The following is a 21,805-nucleotide window of genomic DNA, read 5'->3' on the forward strand; positions in this document are numbered from 1 at the left end:
ACCTGCGTCTCTTGCATCTCCTGCATCGGCAGACGGATTCTTTACCACTGAGCCACCCGGGAAGCCCTGCTTTTCCCAATTATTAACCCATGATTGTTAAAATATCTGGAAGGATCAGCAGTCCTTCTAAGAGCCTCTGAGGCTGACTGTTCTCACCCTCGGGCTCAGGGTCCATCTTCTGTCTGGTAAAGAGATGATTCCACTTTGCAGAGGAGGCAAAAGAGAAGCTGAGCAAGTTGCCCAAAGTCGCCTGGCTGCTCAGTAGCCAAGTAAGGCAAGACATTAGCTTCTGCCTGTGGCATTGTTTTAATTTAGTAGAGAGCTCTGTTGGCTGTACCACAGGCTCAGAAAGCAGCTGTCCATTTTCCAGAGGTTTCCAGATTGACTTTACATCGATGGAGACGTGCTCCAGCCATGCTTGCTCTGTGCTGCCTGCAATCTCTAGCCAGCGGCTGTCAGCAAGCAAAAGGCTAGGAGGCACCTATAGGACTCACATTCTCAACCATATGTCTGGTATCATCTGGGCAATTGTCCAAGAAAAGCGTTGTGTTTTTAAAAGTTAAAGTAAAACCCAAAACATAAACTACTCTGCAGAAAAGAGTACATGCATCATTAGATCCAACACACCCCACTGAAATATCCTAATGAGCACCAAGGCTCATAAATTAAAGAAACAAATGAATAATGCAAAGTATAAACAACAAATAAAACCTTTCTCTGAATTCAGAATAAATCTACTGCAAGTGGCTGGAGATGATAATATTATTCCTAAGAAAAACCTGCTAGGATTTAGTTCAAGCTCATTTTGTAGCTCAATTGCTCATGTCAACCTTCTCAAACCTAACATTTTATTGCTTGTCTATTTTTTTTAAAGGAAATCCACAGGGACTGGGCTTCCCCGGTGGCTCAGTGGTATAGAATCTGCCTACAATGCAAGAGACACAGGACACACGGGTTCGATCCTGGGTTGGAAAGATCTTCCGAAGGAGGGCATGGCAACCCACTCCCGTATTCCTGCCTGGAGAATCCCATGGACAAGGTTACAGTCCATGGGGTCGCAAAGAGTCAGATACGACTGAAGCGACTGAACACACACGCACACACGCACACACATAGGGACTTCCCTAGTGGTCCGGTGGCAGACTCCTAGCTCCCAATGCAGGGGGCCCGGGGTTCGATCCGTAGTCAGGGAGCTAGATCCACAGGCCACAACTAACAGTTCGCATGCCACAAGTAAAGATCCCACATACCATGACTAAGACCTGGTGCAGCCAAAGAAATAAATAAATGCTTTTTTTAAAAAAGAAAAAAAAAAAAAAACCGTCAAACCACATACACACACAAAAGGAAATACACATAACAGTGAAAAGTTCCATCAGAAACACGTTAGGATGCAGAGACTCTCAGGAGCGAGAGGAGAGCTGGTCCTGTCCAGAGAGAAGCTCTAGGGACCTGGGATCTAGCAAGCGGACTAACCTTTTCTGAACACACAAGCATTGCCTCAGTTTCCTCAGTCCTCGGAGGATTGCCAGAGATGTTCTATCATCTCCCTTCAGCTCCACCAGGAGGACCAGGGCCTGGATATGATCCTGGGACCATGCCTAGGGTGGAGGGAGGGCTGCACAGGACAAGCTAGAAAAGGGTGGACTGACTGCAGAGAATTCAAAAACAATAATAAAACTGATGAGAAGTCAGCCTGCTTCCTATGAGCATCATGTGTTGGAAATCCTCAACAACCTCAGTGATAACATTCTCCTCCCTGAAAAATGTCTTTATGGTCTAGGCTACGAACAACCGGTGCCAATGATCTTGAGTGTCAATAATACATATGTATGTTCAAATTCGCACATGTAAAAACCAGTTCTTCCTTGTCTTCTCCGTGGAAGTCATTTGGAGAATTCCAAGTTACTCAGTCGGCCTCAACATATTCTGAGTCGGCTCCATATGGCTGTTGGGAAGAAATCCTTAACAGTTCAGCATTTCGAGCCTGTTTCAGGAGACTTTTGCGTTTCCAACCTTAAATACGTCTGCATTTAAGCAGTAGGTTGTGAATTTGAATAGTGGTAGCACCATGATCATAAGGAAGCTGAATTATTTCAATCCTGTCATTCCATATGGCCACCTGGAGATTTTGTGTTTAAAACTGAAAACAGTGAGGGTTTCCCTGGTGGTCCAGTGGTTAAGAATCCACCTTTCAATGCAAGGAACACCAGTTTGATCCCTGGTCCGGGAAGATCCCACATGCCATGGAGCAACTGAGTCCATGCACCACCAACTACGGAAGCTTGCATTCTAGAGCCTGTGTGTCTACAAGAGAAGCCCCCACAGTAAGAAGCCCCCACACTGCAACTAGAGAAAGCCCACGTGCAGCAACAAGACCCACCACAGACAAAAAGTAAAACGAATAAATTTCAAAAAAATAAGTAAATAAAATTGAAAACAGTGAGACTGAGTGTGAACTGCAAAGTATATTATTTTTGCTTAGTACATACAATGTTTACTCCATATGTGACATATTTTATTGAGTTTGTAGAGTATTTTTTTTATGGAAATTTATTCTTTTAAAATTGTGAGTTGTAACTTTTAAAACTAAAGAATTAAGAAAATAAAGCTGTGTATCAGTGGTACGACTTAGTATTAATAGTTTTGAAAGTATAGGCAATTTTTACGGATGTCTCGCTTTTATTAAAGTTCACCTATTAGTACCAAATGATAATTTACATAAAATATCATTATATCAGGCTACAACCAAAGAATCAAACTCATTAGATGAAAAAAAATTTTAACAAATTCTTGTACTTTTTCCCCCCCTCCATTTTTTTATACTATAGTATTCACTTTTATTTTAAAAAAATCATGGTGGGAAGTCCCTGGTGGTTCAGTGGTTAGGACTCTGTGCTGTCACTGCTGAGGTCCCAGGTTGAATTCCTGGTCAGGGAACTATGATCATACAAGCCATGAGGTGTGGCTAAAAAAAAAAAAAAAAATCCTGGCATAATTATTATACGTACAGAGTTCAAAAAATATTTTAATATCTGTGTTTCTTTTCTGGCCATTATGGCTGCTTCACTTCATGATTATTTCTGAACATAATTTTATCACATAAAGGAGGGGACAGTTAAATGGCTGGGTGTCAAGGGGCTTGGTACCTCTCTTCTGAAAAGTGGCATATGATGGTGGGCAAACCCCTTCAATCAACTAGCTTCGATCACCCACAGATCTACAAGAGAGGGAAGATTAATTTCTGCCCTAACCCTAACCCTGATGTTCCTTTCTCTAAACACCACCTTACCCAGCAGCCACAGTGACAGTGTATTCTAGAATCTAAGGCAATGATGTGAAGGTTTGTGACGGCTTCTCAGGGCCAGGGATGAGCGATCCGAGCAGGGCCAGCAGAGGGTGATGCTCCCGGTGAGGTCTGGCCCCTGTCCAGCCCCGAAACCAGAGGCTGGCCCTCACAGCAGCCAGAGCCTGTGGTCCCTGCAGCCATGACCTACTTCCCAGTCCACCAGCTGAGAACCGGGCAGCCATGACGAAGCAAAATTAAGTGGATTTGAAGTGAGCCCAGGCTAAAAAAAAGTCTGAGCAGTGTGCAACTTTTTCTGGGGATGGGAGGCAGGTGTCATGGAGAGAGGAAGAGTTTAATTTTGGAAATTAAAAAATTAATTGGGGGGGGGGTCATAGAAATAACAGGCTTTGAAGCTGAAAGATCTGGGCTCAAATCTGGTTCTGCAATTTATTGGCTGTGTGATCTTGAGCAAGTAACAGTCATTCTGAGCTTCAGCTTCCTTATCCATAATGTGGGGCATATATAACCCCACCTCTAGAGGCTGACCCAAGATGAAGCCAAACCTCTGTTTTCGGAGTACTGGGTACCATCTTAGTTCTCTCTCCTTCAGTTTTTGATGATGACATAAAATATTCTACAGATAGAACCAAAGCCTGGTAGGGCCTAGGCATCCCACTTCAGGGCTGCCTGATGATCAGGCAAAGAAACCTCTTTGAGAGTCAAGAGTATGCCAAACTTTATCCAGGAAGAAACTTTGCTTGCCAGAGGGTGGATAGCCTGCCAGTAGGGACTGAGTACCTATTACCAATTGCCCTGGGAGCCCAGACTTCAGAGCTCTGTCAGCAGCTAACAAAGGCCAGGTAATCCTGGCATTTTAAATAAACATGTGCAAACTGTGGGTCAGTCAGTCAGTTCAGTCGCTCAGTCGTGTCTGACTCTTTGTGACCCCATAAATCATAGCATGCCAGGCCTCCCTGTCCATCACCAACTCCTGTGCATTCACTCAAACTCACGTCCATCGAGTCAGTGATGCCATCCAGCCATCTCATCCTCTGTCATCCCCTTTTCCTCCTGCCCCCAATCCCTCCCAGCATCAGAGTCTTTTCCAATGAGTCAACTCTTCGCATGAGGTGGCCAAAGTACTGGAGTTTCAGCTTCAGCATCATTCCTTCCAAAGAACACCCAGGACTGATCTCCTTCAGAATGGACTAGTTGGATCTCTTTGCAGTCCAAGGGACTCTCAAGAGTCTTCTCCAACACCACAGTTCAAAAGCATCAATTCTTCGGTGCTCAGCTTTCTTCACAGTCCAACTCTCACATCCATACATGACTACTGGAAAAACCATAGCCTTGACTAGACAAACCTTTGTTGGCAAAGTAATGTCTCTGCTTTTTAATATAAGGATAAATCACCAGAACACTGTATACCTAGGATTAGGAGACTGGATTGCAGGTGGGAGAGAATAATAAGGAAAGAAGGAAGGTCTAAGCTGTGATTTAAAAATAATGAAGGTTTTGTTTTTGTTTTCTGGTAGAACATTTATTGAGATCTTTCTATAAACCTCTACTAAACAGGACACAAGACTAGAGGTACCGATGGCCGTTTTTACTACCATCTGAGGAAGGCTAAGACCCGGGTTTGATTCCTGGGTCAGGAAGATCCCCTTGAGAAGGGATAGGCTACCCACTCCAGTATTCTTGGGCTTCCTTGGTGGCTCAGCTGGTAAAGAATCCACCTGCAATGCAGGAGACCTGGGTTTGATCCCTGGGTTGGGAAGATCCCCTGGATAAGGGAATGGGTACCCACTCCAGTATTCTGGCCTGGAGTATTCCATGGACTGTATAGTCCATGGGGTCACAAAGAGTTGGACACAACTGAGCAACTTTCACTGCAGACTGGGGAAGGCTATTCAGAGAACGTAGAGCCAAGAGAGGGTGCATTCCAGGTTCTTGTTGATTTCATTTGGATGACTGGATCCAGTCATACCTGTGAGATCTATCCCTGACTTTTTAAAATCTGGAAACCAATAAACTATCTTTTGTGTTTATGTCACTTTCTTTGGGCTTTAGATGTTTGCAATTAAAAGAAAAATACACCCTGGCTGAAACTTGAAATCCTCTAATGCCTCCCTCCACCTAAAGTTGGGCTTCCCAGGTAGCTCTGCTGCTGCTGCTGCTGCTGCTGCTGCTGCTAAGTCACTTCAGTCATGTCCAACTCTGTGTGACCCCGTAGACGGCAGCCCACCAGGCTCCCCCGTCCCTGGGATTCTCCAGGCAAGAATACTGGAGTCTGCCAATGCAGGAGACATAAGAGATGTGGGTTTGATCCCTGGGTCAGGAAGATCCCCTAGAGAAGGGCATGACAAACCACTCCAATGTTCTTGCCTGGAGAATCCCCTGGACAGAGGAGCCTGGCAGGCTATGATTGATAGGATGGCAAAGAGTTGGACACAACTGAAGCGACTTAGCATGCATGCAAACCTAAAGTTACCTATAGTAACTTCTTGTCTGTAGAGTGGATATAAATCACAGCCTTCTCAGTCACTGGGCCTGTCCCATGTAGATGCATAATGAAGTTTGGTTGAAATTAAATATGAAATATGATATTAACACATTATAACCTAGCTAAACATTCTTAGCTTCCTGTCTTTTGGAGGAGTTTGGGGAGATTAAAGTTTTAGAGATTGATTTATTCATTCAAGAAAAGTTGAGTATTAAGCACAATGCAGGTCAGTGGTTCAACCTTGTGCATTAAAATTCCCTATGGTGCTGTACAGAGATACCTATTGCTGGCTGGGCCCACTTCAAATTAGAATTCATATGGCCTGGGGTACGGCCTGGCCATGAAGAGTTTTAAAAGCTCCTCAGGTGATTTCTTGGGACTTTCTTGGTAGTCCAGTGGCTAAGACTCCAAACTCCCAATGCAGGAGATCCAGATTTGATCCCTAGTCAAGGAACTAGAGCCCACAAGCTACAACTAATACCGCAGCTAGAGATCCTGCATGCTGCAATGAAGACGGAAGATCCTGCATGCTGCCACTAGGACCCAGCGCAGACAAACAAATACAAGCTCCTCGGGCAATTCTAATGTGTAATTAAGGTGGGCAATCAGGACCATAGCAGTGACACAGACAGGACCTCACTTTTGCGAAGGCACCTCATGAAAGAGACAGTCAACAATCCAAGTGTCACAAGAAAAGGATGGCAGGTCACATGAGTCCAAGATGGGCACTTGTTAGTCTTGGGGGTGGGGGTTGAAGAAAACTTCCCTGAACAAATGATGCTTATACTGAGACATGAGGGACAAGTTCAAGTGAACAAGGTGAAGGGAGAGGGTAGGAAGGAACATTCCATGCAGAGGGAAGAGTGCACGCAAGGGCCCTGAGGCAGGAAACTGCAGAGTTTTCAAGGAACTAAAAGATGACCCATAAGGCTGGAAGATGAGGGAAGTGGTGGTGCCAGAGGTGTGAAGCCACTGGAATTTGGGACTTTTTTGCTACTGCAGCATAAACCTGACTTCACTGACTAATACAAGGATTTTAGTTGAAAGACAGTGGATGGAGTCCAGCTTGGATTCAGCTAAGGAGAGCAGATATGTGGGGAGAAAATGGAAAAGTGCCAGTGATGCTTTAAAAAAAGCCTGTCTGGGAAGAGGAGGACAGAAATAGGGTGATGGGCTGAGGGGGCATTATTTTGCTTTAAAGAGGGGACTCACTTAAACCTCCTAAATGCCAACAGGAAGGAGTCAGGAGAGGAGAGGACAGCAACAGGAGAAGGGGGAAATAAAAGCTAAGCAAGCTTCCTAAATGATGGCAAGGTGGACGAATGGAATCCAGGGCACAGGGTTGGGGAGGGCCTGGCCTTAGCAAAGTCACCCACGAGCTGCGGAACACAAAGGTGCTGAACTAGCACGTGAGATGCTTGGGCCACCGGCACAGGTCAGCTCTGCAAAACGCCTTGACCCCTGGGGGTCCTTCCTAAGACTACCAAAACCCAGTATCCCCCACCCCAACATTCAAAGACCATTTTCCCACAACAGAAAACAAATGAAACTGTCAAATCGCATTGGTTATATTTCCAGTATTCCAAAAGAGAGTTCAAAGGTGGCCTGTACTCTCCCTTCCCCCAATCTTTTACTTTGAAAAATTTCCAACTTACAGAAAAATTGTACAAATGATACAATCAGCACCTTTATATTCTTTTCCTAGACTCACCAATTGTTAGTATTTGCAACATTTGCTTTCTCTCTGTCACTCTCTGCCTATCCATGTATAACTACACACAAAACTTAATTTTATTTTATTTTGTATTTTCTTTATTTGGCTGAGCTGGGTCTTAGTGGCAACAAGCAGGATCTTTGATCTTCATTGCGGCATGTGGGATCTAGTTCCCTGACTAGGATCCAACCTGGGCCCCCTACACTGGGAACACGGAGTATTGCCACTTGACTGCCAGAAAAGTCCCACGAAACTTAATTTTAAACAATATTTTTCTTATTGTAAAATCAACATATGGGGACCTTCCTGGTGGACCAGTGTTTAGGACTCTGCTCTCACCGCCAAGGGCCAAGGTTTGATCCCTGGTCGGGAAATTAGGATCCCACAAGCCACGTGGCTTAGCCAAAAAAAAAAAGCAACATGTATGTGAAATCAAGTACAGCAAAGTATAAAGTACTTACCTATAATCCTACCACCAGAAACATCACTATCAACATATTCACATATTTTCTTTCAGGTTTTCCCCATGCATTTTCAAAAATAGTCAAGATTATTTTGAATATGCAATTTATATCCTACTCTTTTATCAGATGTATTCTCTTGATAATTTAAAATTCCACAGACATCACTTTCTAATGGCCACCTACTATTCTACATAACTGTTTCCCAGAGATTGGCTGTGTAGCTGGCTTCTGAGATTTCCTATTATTAACAACCCTTTGATGAACACTGGAGAAGGGAATGCCAACCCCTCTCCAGTATTCTAGCCTGGAGAATTCCATGGACAGAAGAGCCTGGCGGGCTTCGGTCCATGGGGTCACAAAGAGTCAGACACACTCTTCATGATTAACACACTCGATGAACATCTTAGTGTTTTTATTCTTTTCGTATTTCTCATTTTTTCCGTAAGACAGATTCCTAGAAGCAAAATTCTGGGTCACAGGGCAGCAACATTTTATAGCCTCTATTTACATCCTGCCAAACGGCTTCTTGGAAACTGGTCCAAACTTGTACTCTCACTAGCCAGACTTGAGTAAATGCTCTTGTTGAGTCGGGGAGGGGCCCAGGCACAGCTGGGAGAGGGGTGGCCCCCAAGAGGAGAACGCATCACAAATCAACTTTCACAGAGGAAACCAGGAGAGGGGGTGGAGAAACCCCAGTCTCCCCGGGCCTCCCATTTTGCCTGGCCCACTGCAGACACTTGAGACACCATTGCTCCATGAATAAACAAATCCACAAACATGTATTTCTGCATTCCCATCACGTGTCCAGCACAATAGACAAAGGAAAGAAAACAGTGAAAGTTCCCGGGGTGAACTGTGCCCATGGGGCACACAGGAGTCAAAACGAAACCCACCCCACTGCAGGCAATACAGCAAGTTTTCTTAGGACAAGCTGATCTCTGCTTAGGCTGATCATCTGTGGTCCTCCCTCCCCCCACAAGACAAGCTCCAATCTCACTCAGCTCCCAAATCATGCAGCTAAGAAAATGCAGGACGAAGAGTCAGGGGTGTATTAAAGGGCAGCGACGTTACCTAAGGTAACAGTGGGGTCTTTCGCACCTCCTTCTCTGCTGGGAGCTGGTTGACAGAATGGGCCTCAGCTGCAGAGAGGAAAGGCAGTTCCCAGCCCAGTGGTTCGCAGCCGAAGAGCTATCCCTCCACTGGGATGGTTTTCCATAAGCGACTCCTGGTTGTCTAAATGGGCAGGAGCAATCCGTATTGGCCGAGATGGCCTGAATGAGGCCTGCGGGGAGGCTGTGGGCACAGGCAGGCACACAGGTACATGTGTAATGGAACTGACTGGCTGTGCCCTTCAAGGGCTGCGTGGTCAGGGAGGGCAGGTGTGACATCACGGTCACCCTGGGAGAAAAGCCAGGTCTGTGAAGTCATGGGGTTCTGGGGCCTTTCTCATCCTACTTTGTGCAGTTTTGGGGCCTTGTTTACCTGCAAAGAGGGAGTGATGGAAGACCAGGCAAAGGGAAGTGGTATGGAGGGGGGCTGGGATCTAGCCCATTGCACTCCAATAAGCACCCACCACTCCCCAGAACCCGATAATGGTGATGCATGAGCAAAGCAGCCTTTGGAGAACAAGCGACTTGCACTCACAAGCTCCACACCTGCATTTGAGGTGGGTTTTGGAGACTCCACACTTTGAGCCCCTGTTGGGTGGTAAAAGCGCTGTTCCCTGGTCTCACCATCTGGACAAGAGGCCACTTTCTCTCCTCTTTGTGCACACCTGCCGGGCCTGTTGCACAGCTGTGAAGCAGGTCTTGGGCTGGATCCCATGGGAGAGCAGACTTGGACGTGAAATGCAAAATAAAGGGCTTGTGAGTCCACAGAGGATGTACTTAAGGATCTTTTGTTTATTTATTTTCTTAAGCTATTTTTAAAGCCAAGTCTTTTTTTTTTTGGCTGCACTGGGCGGGCTTCTCTTGTTGTGGCTCTTGAGCTTAGTCGCCTCAGGGCATGTGGGATCTTAGTTCCTTGATCAAGGATTGAACTGTCATCCCCTGTACTGGAAGGCTGATTCTTAACCACTGGACCACCAGGCAAGTCCCAAAGGTCTCTTAAATCTAAATCCTTAGCTAGTACTTGCTACCTGCAAGGCTCTATGCACTTTACAAATCTTAATTCATTTAATTCTCTTTCAAATCCTATGAGGTCGGTATTATCATTATTCTGATTTTCTAGGAGAGGAAACTCAGGCAGAGAGGCTGAACAACCTGGCTGAGTTCATACCACTAGGACACCGCAGAGCTGGGATTTGAATCCAGGCCACCTGGCTCCACAGTGTGTGCAGAGATCAAAGTCTCATGCAACATGAAACTGGCTGAGTCAACGACAGCTGCAATCCCATCATGAGCTGCAGAGTGAGGAAGGCTCTCGTAAGAAAGATTGTGGTTACCTTTTACAGGACCACCTCAGAATCACACAGAGCCTTGAAATGGAGGCTGGCTGGCTCTGGGCATTTGCCCAAGTGCCCACAAGTAAACCTGGGACAGCCAGACAATACTCAGGCTGTCCTTCACTGGGCATGTCTCATGCTCTTAAATCAGGACTAAGCTCTGTGGGATTTCTAAGCTAAACCAGGCATGAAGGGGCTGCTGTATCCTGCTGGGTTCGGGGGATCTGCCCTAGCCTGGCCTTACCTCCTGGTGGAGATCCAGTCCCAATGTTGGCCCCATATTTGGACCACATTCTGATCCCATTAGTGAAAAATCTGAGTCATGATAGATAACAACCAATGGTGGAGGAAGGCCTCAGGTAACACCAGTTCTAGGAGCATTCTCTGTTAAGAGAATCTGTATATCAAGACGCCTCAATATAATAACATAACACCTTTATTGTACATATGAAACTGACTGAAAACCACAGTGTGTGTACACTAGCTAGACTCTGAACTTCTCGAGGGATCAGGACTGAGTGATTCCCAAGTAGCCCAGTGCCTTGCGCATAGCAGGCATCCAGACAGACGTGTTAGACCTTCTCAAATTTTAAGGTATAATTTGTCTGGACACTTTGGGAATTTTGATAAAACATCCCTTAACCCTGAAAGTTAAAATATGGTGACCAACAGGCATCAGATGAAAGGAACCCTCAAGGAGCAAAACATAAGGCCTTTGGATGAGAGTCACAGACCTGCCCAGAGCTGTCATTATACAGAGTCAGAGAGAGGACCCAGGGAGTGTCTATCCATCAAAAAACATTTGCCAATGGCCCTGGGCTAGGTGCTCTGAAACTCCTTGAGGAATCTTCTAGTCTCTAACCCTTACTGCCAGCAGGATATCGTCAGAACACCCCAAAGACACACCCCTCTTTCCCCAAGGTCTCAAAACTCCACCCCAGGAAGTTCTTCCAGCTGTCTAGCTTGAACTACTCCAGACAATTTAAACCAGACCAACAGCCTGGGAGTATATCATAGAGTTAAATGGATCTAATAAGTCACACTTGTAAAGATTTAATCGAAGGACAATTTCTGATGTATCTTGAAAAGTTGGAATGACCTGTCCAGGAATGCTCCACATGCCCACAAGACACCATCATTGACTGGGGGCCTCCCCAGGCCCCTCCTACATTGACATTTGGTGACAAGATGCTTGCCTGGGCTCTTTACTCCTTGTCCCTTGGGGTAACAAGTGATCTGTTGTCACCCATTTAACTAAGCAATCTGTGAACCCCTCAGCTTTCCCTGCAAGCCTGGTGAACCCAGGCCAGGCACCAAGCTTCCTCCAGGGCAAGCTGTCCCAGTGGGGTTATTTTTTTGTTTGTTTGTCTTGTTTTTTAATGAAAATTTTGTGTTTTTTAAAAAATTTATTTGTATTTATTTATCTGTGCCGGGTCTTAATTGTGGAATGCAGGATCTTCTAGTTGCAGCGTGTGGGATCTAGTTCCCCGACCAAGGATCAAACCCGGGCCCCCTGAATTGGGAGCACAGAGACTTAGCTGCTGGACCAGCAGGGAGTCCCTGATGGGGTGGTTAAGGCAAAGAGGGGCTGCAGCATGTGTGGGCCCTGAGGTGCTCTGACCTCCTGTGATCTTATAGGACTCGCCCTCAAGATGGCTGCCAGATCATGGGATCTGGGTTCCAGGAATCGAAATTTTCTGCAAGGGATTTTGACTGCCCATTCCAGAAAACTTCCCCCGGCCTGCTCTGTTATCAGCCCTCACCATTGAGGAACACTTCAAATTTCTGTCCAGATCTACATGGAGAAGTGCATAAAGATTTTCATCCCAGTTTTTTTCATGATAAACCCTACTATAAGGACAATTGAAGGGAATTGATCCCTAAACTTTCATTTAAAAATCTGGGGAGGGAAGGAAGGGGTAAAAAAATCTCTGCAATCAGATGTTTCTCACATTCATTTTTATTCCTGATTAACCATTAATGGCTTGCTCATTATGCTGTATAACAATTATGCAAAGATGCATACATTTACCACATGCTGGCCTTTCTGACGTTCATTATGACTTTAATTATTATTAAGTACCCATGGTGTGCCAGGTGCTAACCGCCAGATGAGGGGCAGGACAGGATGAAGGCTACTTGTCGCCAGTCAGCTGTTAACAGAACCGCTCAGCTTTGCTGCTAGCATTCCTGGAGAGCCAGCCCTGCCATTTCAGTGACTTCAGATGTGTCCCCTGTGAGTTAGTGGGAGACTGAGGAGGGCATGTCTGCGGTAATCCAGGCATTGGGCAGCCACCCCTTACTTTGCCAGAGCACTCCAGTCTGGTGTCCCTGTGGGACAGGGGAGGGTCAGGGGCCAGAGCTGAGCCCCCGAAAGTAGACAGGATGATGGAGCCGCCAGGCAGGCAGGAAGTCCACCCCTGGGGAGAGGAGGCCCCTCGGGGCAGCAAGGTTCCAGCAGAGGGTCCTCCGGGTTGTGCTGCTGAGAGTAGCCCCTGAGAGCTAAGGGACCATCTGGGAAGATTACCTAGCTGCTCTGAGCCTCAGTTTCCCCAGGTGAAAAAATGGAGGTAGAATCTGCAAATTCAATAGGCGACAGTTATGAGATGAGATGAAGCAGGAAGACACCAGCCATCACTCTTCTGTTGCCCTTGTCACTGTCAGCTCTGGCCCGGCAGCTGGTCAACAGCTTCAAGTGCCAGATGGGCGGCAGGGGAGCAGAGGGCTGGGGGAAAAAGCCAAATCCATCCTCCCACATAAAATAAATAAATAAACCCGAGGCCTAGGATCTGCACAAAGCCAGAGTGCTGCCCAGTGTGTTACAGGTGTGCACAGGGGCCAGGAACACATTCCCGGCACCAGTGTGCTCTGCCTGCAGCTCATGTGAAAGGTTCTCCTGTCTCAGGCAGCCAGGTGCGGAGGCCAGCCCACGAAGACCTAGTAACACAGGCATGTGTCTGAAATGGAGCTTAGTGGCTTTGAGCTGCTGGGCCCATCCTGAGCCCCTTTAAATGCTTTGGAACTTTAAGGCCCATCTGCCTCCAGCTGAGCCTAGCAGTGGGAGATGTGGGGGAAAGAAACACGAACCAGGCAGAGGAACAAGAGCCAGCTCTAGTGACAAACCCACTGTTTCCCACAAGATTGACTGTGGTCCAGTCATGGGAACTAAGCGTGAGCAGAGCCCTACCTGCTGCACGAAGCGGCAGGTGAGGGGCCAGGATGAGGGCTCTGTCCTTGGCTGGGATGAGGATTCCCTGGGAGGAGGGCATCCTTTCCTTCCTCCAGTTCTGTGAGTCCTGGCATGCTGGATGTAAGAGGGCACACAGTCTCCCCAGGAAGAAACATCTCCGGGGAGGCACCCCATGGGCAGGTGGAGGGAGGTATATAGCCCAGCGGGAGTGTAGAGAGTGAGAGGCAGGGCTTGAGTGGCGAGTGTCACGGGCAGGTGGAGAGAGCAGCAAAGACATGACATGGGAAGGGTGGAAAGTGGAGTTGATGAGATGAAGCTTTTCAAAATGTTATTTGTATGTTTGTTTCTTCCTGATGATAAAAGTAACTTATGCTGCTGTCTGAATTTCTGATGAGAATCTATCCATGCATTCACACACAAAAGAAATATGGACCTACTGAATTGAAGGGGAAAAAAGTGCATCAAGGAGAAAGCGACAGGCTTCTGTACCCCTATTTAGGTCTACAACTACCCTCCAAAAGCTTATCAAAGCTGGGCATGTTTCCAGGTCACTACCTATGGGTCTGGCTTCCCTGGTGGCTCAGTGGTAAAGAATCTGCCTGCTAATGCAGGAGACCCAGGTTCAATCTCTGATCCAGGAAGATCCCCTGGAGAAGGAAATGGCAACCCACTCCAGTGTTCTTGCCTGAAAGAGGAGGCATGGACAGAGGAGCCTCATGTACTACAATTCATGGGGTCAAAAAGAGTCGGACACAACTTAGAAACTGAATAATAACCACCTACGGGTCTCCCATGTGACTGGTTAGCATGGTGGGTATTCAGCAGTGCGGCTAAAGGCCACTCACTCACTGTGCTCTGTGCTCCACAGACATCACTGCCTCTCCTTACAGCAGCCTGGGAAGAGAGGTGCTACTACTTACGATTTTCAGATGAGGAACCAGGCTCAGAGAGGCTGGACTACTTACCCAAGGTCACACAGCTAGCAGGGAATGGCCAAAAGTCAACCCCTGTCAGCCCTCCTCCAAGGCTTGGGCTCTTCCTATCATATTTCCTTCACAGTCAGGAATGGTACGGAAAGCTGGGTAAACGGCATCTCACGTCCATTTCTTTTTTTTTTTTTTTAAAGCATATTTCATTCTATTTTTAATGGAATAAATTGGCATGAAAAGGTAGGAAAACCAATTACATTTATGGTTTTAAAGTGAAAGTGAAGTCGCTCAGTCGTGCCCAACTCTTTGAGACCCCATGGATAGTAGCCTGCACCAAGCTCCTCCGCCCATGGGATTTTCAAGGCAAGAGTACTGGAGTGGGTTGCCATTTCCTTCTCCATCATGTCCATTTCTTAAGTAAGCCATAGTAATGACATAACATTAAAACAACATCTGGGGAGAACTGAACTGCCAAGTACAGGCCAGGTAAGTGCAGGAAGAGAGGACCACTGAGGAGCCTCCTTAGCTTTTGCACCAACAGTGAGATGGGCTGATTTTGGAAAGGAAGATGGGCTCCAGGAGACAGTAAAGGGAACAAATGACCAAAAGGGGTAGAAAAAGCAAGGGCTCTGGAATCAGACCACCCAGGGTCTCCTGTGGCTCACCCCATGGGTGGGCCGAATGACCGGGCAGTTCTGCCCTTCTTTCCCATTACAGAGCATCCATTATTGGGAACTGCTTCATTTCCGTGGGCAAGGAAAACCTCATCAACCTAACTAATATTTTCCAACAACAAATGTTGCTTCTGTTACTTCAGCAGTAGGGGCTGTTTCACTTGGGATACCCATGCATCTTCCAAGAATGGTAGACATTCTCTAGGAAAATTAGCATTTAAAAATTTATTTATTTTTTTATTTTTGGCTGCGCTGGGTCTTTTTTTTTAATTTATTTTAATTGGAGTCTAATTACTTTACAATATTGTGGCAGTTTTTGCCACACATTAACATGAATCAGCCACGGGTGTACATGTGTCCCCCCATCCCAAACCCCCCTCCTACTTCCCTCCCCATCCCATTCCTCTGGGTCGTCCCAGTGCACCGGCTTTGAGTGCCCTGTTTCATGCATTGAACTTGGACTGGTCATCTATTTCACATGTGGTCATATACATGTTTCAATACATGTTTCTCAAATCATCCTACTGTTCTACCACAGAGTCCCTAAGTCTTTTTTTTTTAATATCTGTGCCTCTTTTGCTGTCTTGCACATAGGGTATTTGTTACCATCTTTCTAAACTCCAGATATATGTGTTAATATACTGTATTGGTGTTTTTCTGACTTACTTCACTCTGTATAATAGGTTCCAGTTTCATCCACCTCATTAGGACTGACTCAAATGCATTCTTTTTAATAGCTGAGTAATATTCCATCGTATATATGTACCACAACTTTCTTATCCATGCCTCTGCCAATGGACATCTAGGTTGCTTGCATGTCCTAGCTATTGTAAGCAGTGCTGCGATGAACACTGGGGTACACGTGTCTCTTTCAATTCTGGTTTCCTTGGTGTGTATGACCAGCAGTGGGATTGCTGGGTTGTATGGCAGTTCTATTTCCAGTTTTTTAAGGAATCTCCACACTGTTCTCCATAGTGGCTGTACTAGTCTGCATTCCCGCCAACGGTGTGAGAGGGCTCCCTTTTCTCCACACCCTCTCCTGCGCTGGGTCTTTGTTATTGCCTACAGGAGTTCTCTAACTGTGGCGAGTGGGGGCTACTCTTCGCTGCAGTGCTCGGACTTCTCACTGTGGTGGCTTCTCTTGTTGCGGAGCACAGGTTCTAGGGCCACGGGCTTCTGGAGTTGCAGAATGTGGGCTGAGTAGTTGTGGCCCATGGACTTAGCTGCTCTGAGGCATGTGGAATCTTCCCGGATCAGGGATCGACCTGTGTCCCCTGCATTATCAGGTGGATTCCTAGCTACTGTGCCACCAGAGAAGTCCAGAATGTCTCTTTAAGTCGGATATATGCTTGCCATTTCGAAAGGAATGGAGATGGTTCAGTCTGGCCACTCCAGTAAAAGGACAGAACCTTGACTCAAAGCCAGTCCTCCAGAGGTTATCTCTTTACTGTTGTTTTTGTTTTATTTTTCTCCTTGAAGGCAAGTCCCAGTCACTAGGCATAATCCACTCTAGCTGCTGCTCTTGCTCTTCTGAGGGGTGACTACCTGGCCTTAAGGTTGGTTAGTCAACACAGGCTCATGTAACCCTTTAAAGCTCACACTCACTGTGGAATGAAATGGTTCATTAAAATCATTGAAATACCACCTTCCCTGATGGTCCAGTAGTTAAGACTCCAGAGCTCCCCCTGCAGGGGGCAAGGGTTCAATCCCTGGTCAGGGTACTAAGATCTGGCATGCTGCATGGCATGACCAAAGAAAAGTCAGTGAAACAAGGGATCCTCAGGAGGAGAGCAGCAGGAGACTGCAGGAGAAGAGGTCTTCACACCATGGAAGAAAGTGGGAATGTTCCGGAAAGCTGCTGCCAGAGGGACGCAGCTGTAAACCAGACTGTGTGTCCTAGAGACTGGCCTCCACCGTCTGAGAGGCTCCTCCTTCACCTGGGATCTCAAATACTGTTGCTTCCCTCTCAGGCCTCCATCATGGGTCTGCCCTGCAGGCCAGTTGCATCTGAGGGTCCTTCTCTGGCCATCGCAGCCCCAGGAGGGAGGCAAGATGGGGCCCAGGAGGAGAAGGGGGATGGGGCAAGAGTAAGAAAGAGACCTGGGCTAGTCCAGCTTCGCCATGAACTCACTGTGTGACTCTGGGGAGGTCACGTCACATCTCTGGGCTGTTACCTCATTTCTCAAGTGGCTCTGGTGTCTGTTAAAATGCCAGAGTTGTGGTCCTCAACACCTTGTGCTGGAGTCTCTGCGGGTTTTTCTCAGTATAACCACAGAAAGTGGGGAGGTGTCGGGGAAGGGAGGTCCCCACAGGAGAAGGAACAGCTGAAGGGAAGGTGGTGACCCGCTCTCAGAACGTCACCTGCTTGGAGGCTGCTCCCACCCCTTTTACCGTCTTCTTCTAGCCCCTTCTTTCTCCTCCCTCCCAGCCCCCTCATCAGGTCATGAGCGGCCTTCACAGCAAGCTGGGATGACTCTGTCGGGAAGGCAGAGGAGGAGTTTGGGTGGTGGGTGGGAGGGGGAGCCCGGTGGGCTATGGGGGTTCTTCCACCTCCGTGGTTCTGGGAGGTCTGGGTTCCCCAGGCCAGGCAGAGTGACCCTTCACTAACCAACAGTAGAGATGCTCGGGCCTTGGGGTCAGGAGATCAACATTCTAGCCGCGGCAGCGCCACGGACCGCTTCTCTGAAGAGAACCATAGGACAACATGCTAATTAAAACTGAAAGGAGGCCCTCAGAGGATTGACTGGACTGCAGTTCTTGTCTGAAGGAGACCAGCCATGCCTTTGGCTTCCCTGGGTGTGGGAGGTGTTCCAAAGGAGCAGGGTCTTGGGCTGAGCTTTGCATCCTTCAGGGAGTGAGGGGGGATTCTGGAGGAACTCTGGGAACTGCACCACAGAAGTCACTCTGGAAGAGACCGGCCCCTGCCTGGAACCCCTCACCCCGTCTCCTCGACTGAGGTTCCGTTTCTTCCTTTCCCCAACAGGAAGTGCCACCCAGCCTGCAGTGGCTGGGAGGATGAAATGACATCATTTCTGTCTAAAGCACAAAGAGAAAAAATAGCACTGAGGTTGCTTTTGATATAAAAGGATGGGGGACTGACATTTTGAAGTAGCCTATCACATAGCCAGGCCTCAGGGAACTTGTTCTCGGGGGTCTCACTTGGAACACAGGCCACCAAGCACTCTGGGGACCTCACAGGGCTACTCTGCGTTGTCAGGAACCACAAGGATTAGACACTTTCATAACACGGGAGCCCACCTCCCCTCGTCTTCCTCTACTTTCAAGGGAACATTCTAGAAGGTGCTCTCTGTGTTCCATTACACACTTTATATACACTTCATGCGGGTGCACACACACACACACACAAACTGTGCTCCTGCTAAGTCCTGCTCCTTCAGCATATCTGGAAGGCTCTTCACACACACACACACACACACACACACACACACACACACAATGCTTCTGCTAAGTCCCGCTCCTTCAGCTCATCTGGAAGGGCTCTGGAAGGCTCTGCACACACACACACATACACACACACAACACACACACTGCTTCTGCTAAGTCCTACTTGGTTTAGCTCATCTGGAAGGCTCCCCTGTATGATGCATGCAGTGCCCAGGCTGGCAGGCCGGCTAACAGATTTTCTGCCCTTCTGGGAAATGAGGGTGAGGCCAGATCAGAGCTTCTCCACCAGGGGGTGTCATGCATCACCTGGGGAGGCTCTGAAAGAACCTTCCTATGGATGAGCTTACCCTTTTGAAGTGAGCTGGGGCCTGAGCATATATATAAATTGATCTTTCTTTTCTTTTTTTTTTGGCTGCACCACAGCTCCAAGTGGGATCTTACTTGCCCGTTCAGGAATTGAATCTGCGTCCCCTGAATTGGAAGCTCTAGAGTCTTAACCACTGGATTGCCAGAGAAGTCCCCATAAATTTATCTTTTTTAAAAAAGGTAATGTGTACACAAGATAAAAGACAATAGAGTGAAAATGATGTCTCCTGCCTCCACCCATAGCTTCTCCCCCCAGAGGCTTCCATCAAAGCCTGATTTTCACCTTTCCTCCCAGAGTCAGGTTCCATGTAGGTGATTCATTCACCCTCCCACCTTATACACAAACAGTAACACACAATGCCCGCCTGGCTCCCTGCTTAACAAGGTGTCTGAGGGAGTAGCCAGAGCCACACCTCTGGACCCAGTGCATTTCTCCAGGGACCACGGCTTATTTAACCAGTTGCATCCTGACTATTTTCAGGCTTTTGCATAACAGATAATTCCCCAATGAACCCCCACATATAAGTTTTTGCTTGTATAGAATGACTAGATTCTCAGAAGGAGCGATGCTCTGCCAAAGAACATCTGATCAACGGTCACACTTCTCTCCAGAAGGGATGATTTTCCAACCTCTCTGGATCATGGCCACCTCATCCATGTAATAGTGGCATCTCACTATGGATTATCAGCAGTCCTTTAATTATGGACCAGGTCAAGCATCTTTTTCGTGTTTGTGGCTCAGACGGTAAAGAATCTGCCTGCAATGCAGAACTGGGTTCGATCCCTGGGTTCGGGAAGATCCCCTGGAGAAGGGAATAGCAACCCATTTTAGCATTCTTGCCTGGAGAATCCCAAGGACAGAGGATCCTGGTGGGCTCCTCTGGGGTCGCAAAAGAGTCAGATATGACTGAGAGACTAATACCCTCTACATCCCACCCACTTTTTTTTTTTTTCTCCTGTAAACCATATATTTTTTTTCTTTTCCTGGGCATGGACATTTTGGTAAAGCATCTGGGGCAATTCTGAGGTATCCTAGGACCCCCTGCCTATTCTGGATGACCTAAGGCTCCTTGAAGCTCTAACACTATGGATTCTCGGAGCATCATTAAAAGCCTGGGGATCCAGGGACTGTCCAGGTTTCAGAGAGCCTGCCAGTAAGCTGGAGAAGCCCAGGTGTGAGCCTGAGCCCGAGTCTGAATACTGATGTCCAAGCCTGGTTGGGGCAGCCCTCTCTGCATGGGAGAACGGGCCAGCGTGTCTTTAGCTCATGTTAGGGTGTGAGGGCACAGGACATGATGGAGACATTTTGCATCTACTTCCATTGAGAGTTCTTTCTGGGAACCCAGAGCCAGCTTGTTCCTGCAACATCCACCCGCTTCCCTCCATTTCAGGTCTGTCTGTGAAGTCCTCTCTTTCAGCAACTGGGATTTACCCAGCTGTTCTGCTTGGCGCCGCCCCCCACCCACCCAACAATGAAAGGGTGCAAGATTCCCAGGGGTGGCTCAAGTGTCAGCAGCACATTGCAGCATCACTCGAGCTCTGCTAATGGCCATGTGTCATGTGATGTAGCTGGAATGGTTTGTAACTTAGCCTAGATGCACCGGATTAATGGCTAACTCCTCCACCCTTAAACACAGAGCTTCTGTTTTATAGGAAGTGCTCAAATGACTGTTGAAAAAATAAATCATTAACACCTGTCTAATGGCTCCCCCCTCTTTTGTCCAGAGGGTAGTTAGTAAAAGTTCAAATTGGTTCAGTTGAACTGTGCTTACAAAGACTCCAAGCATAAGGAGGTCCACTTCCTGACAGCCTCAACCAGCTTTCTTGCAAATTCAAAAGCCCCTTTCTTTGGTCCTGGGAGTGAGGATTGCCACGTAAAATATAGGATGCCTAGTTAAATTTGAATTTCAGATAAACAACAAATAATTTTTTTTAAGTATGTCCCAAATCTTGCATGGGACATACTTAATTGTATTGGTTTCCAATACAATGTGGCTTCTGTAACCAATGACCACAAACCTTAAAACAACAAGTATTCATTCATTGGTTTGGATGCCAGAAGTCCAAACTCAGTATCACTGGGCTGAAAGCAAGGGGTTGGCAGGGCCGTGTTCCCTCTAGGAGAAAATCCCTTGCTTGTTTCTTGTAGCTGCTGGTGGCTGCAGGCATCCATAACACCCTCATCTCTGCCTCCATCATTACATCATCTTCTCTTCCACGTTTTTAATCTCTCTCTGCCTGGCTCTTATAAAACACATGCGATTGCATTTAGGACCCAGATGATATAGGACAATCTCATTGCAAGATCCTTAATTTAATCACATAGGCAAAGATCCTTTTCCCAAACAAGGTCATATTCACAAGGTTCTGCAGACTAGGATCTGATATCTCCTGGAGGAGGAGCATTATGTAGCCTAGTACACTTATATTTTTAAAAAATGGTTGTTTATCTGAAATCCAAATTTTACTAAGCATCTTGTGTCTTAATTTGCTAATGCTGACAGCCCTACCTGGGCTGGAGCCTCTGCTCATGAAATGGCAGGAATTTAAGTGGTTTGTCTTGAATGGCTCACTGTCCTTCCTGCTATGCTTGTGGGGTCGTGGCTGGTCATTAATGGTCTTTGTCTCTGAAGTAGGGCTCATGGTTTATGGCAGCTTTCTGGTTTCCAAGAGGATCCAACAGCTTAACCTTCCCAGGTGGCACTAGTGGTAAAGAACCTGCCTGCCAATGCAGGAGATGTAAGAGACTTGGGATCGATCCCTGGGTGGAGAAGATCCTCTGGAGAAGGAAATGGCACAGAGGATCCTAAGGCTTAGATTAATCTAAA

The 21,805-nt window shown here is 47.1% G+C and overlaps 1 protein-coding gene and 1 non-coding gene across 38 annotated transcripts in view; one reads left to right on the forward strand and one right to left on the reverse strand.

Annotated features, from left to right (window-relative positions):
* MAPT (microtubule associated protein tau) overlaps window positions 1-21,805 on the reverse strand; it is a 119,441-nt gene that overhangs the window by 78,949 nt on the left and 18,687 nt on the right. The gene's annotated exons all lie outside the window — the stretch shown is intronic.
* TRNAD-GUC (transfer RNA aspartic acid (anticodon GUC)) lies at window positions 2,868-2,940 on the forward strand. The gene has a single exon. It is a non-coding gene; the product is annotated as a tRNA-Asp (tRNA).

The sequence above is a fragment of the Bos grunniens genome, chromosome 19 (genome assembly GCF_055505025.1).
Source record: "Bos grunniens cultivar Pamir isolate PY7600 chromosome 19, Bosgru_T2T1.0, whole genome shotgun sequence".
Lineage (NCBI taxonomy): Eukaryota > Metazoa > Chordata > Mammalia > Artiodactyla > Bovidae > Bos > Bos grunniens.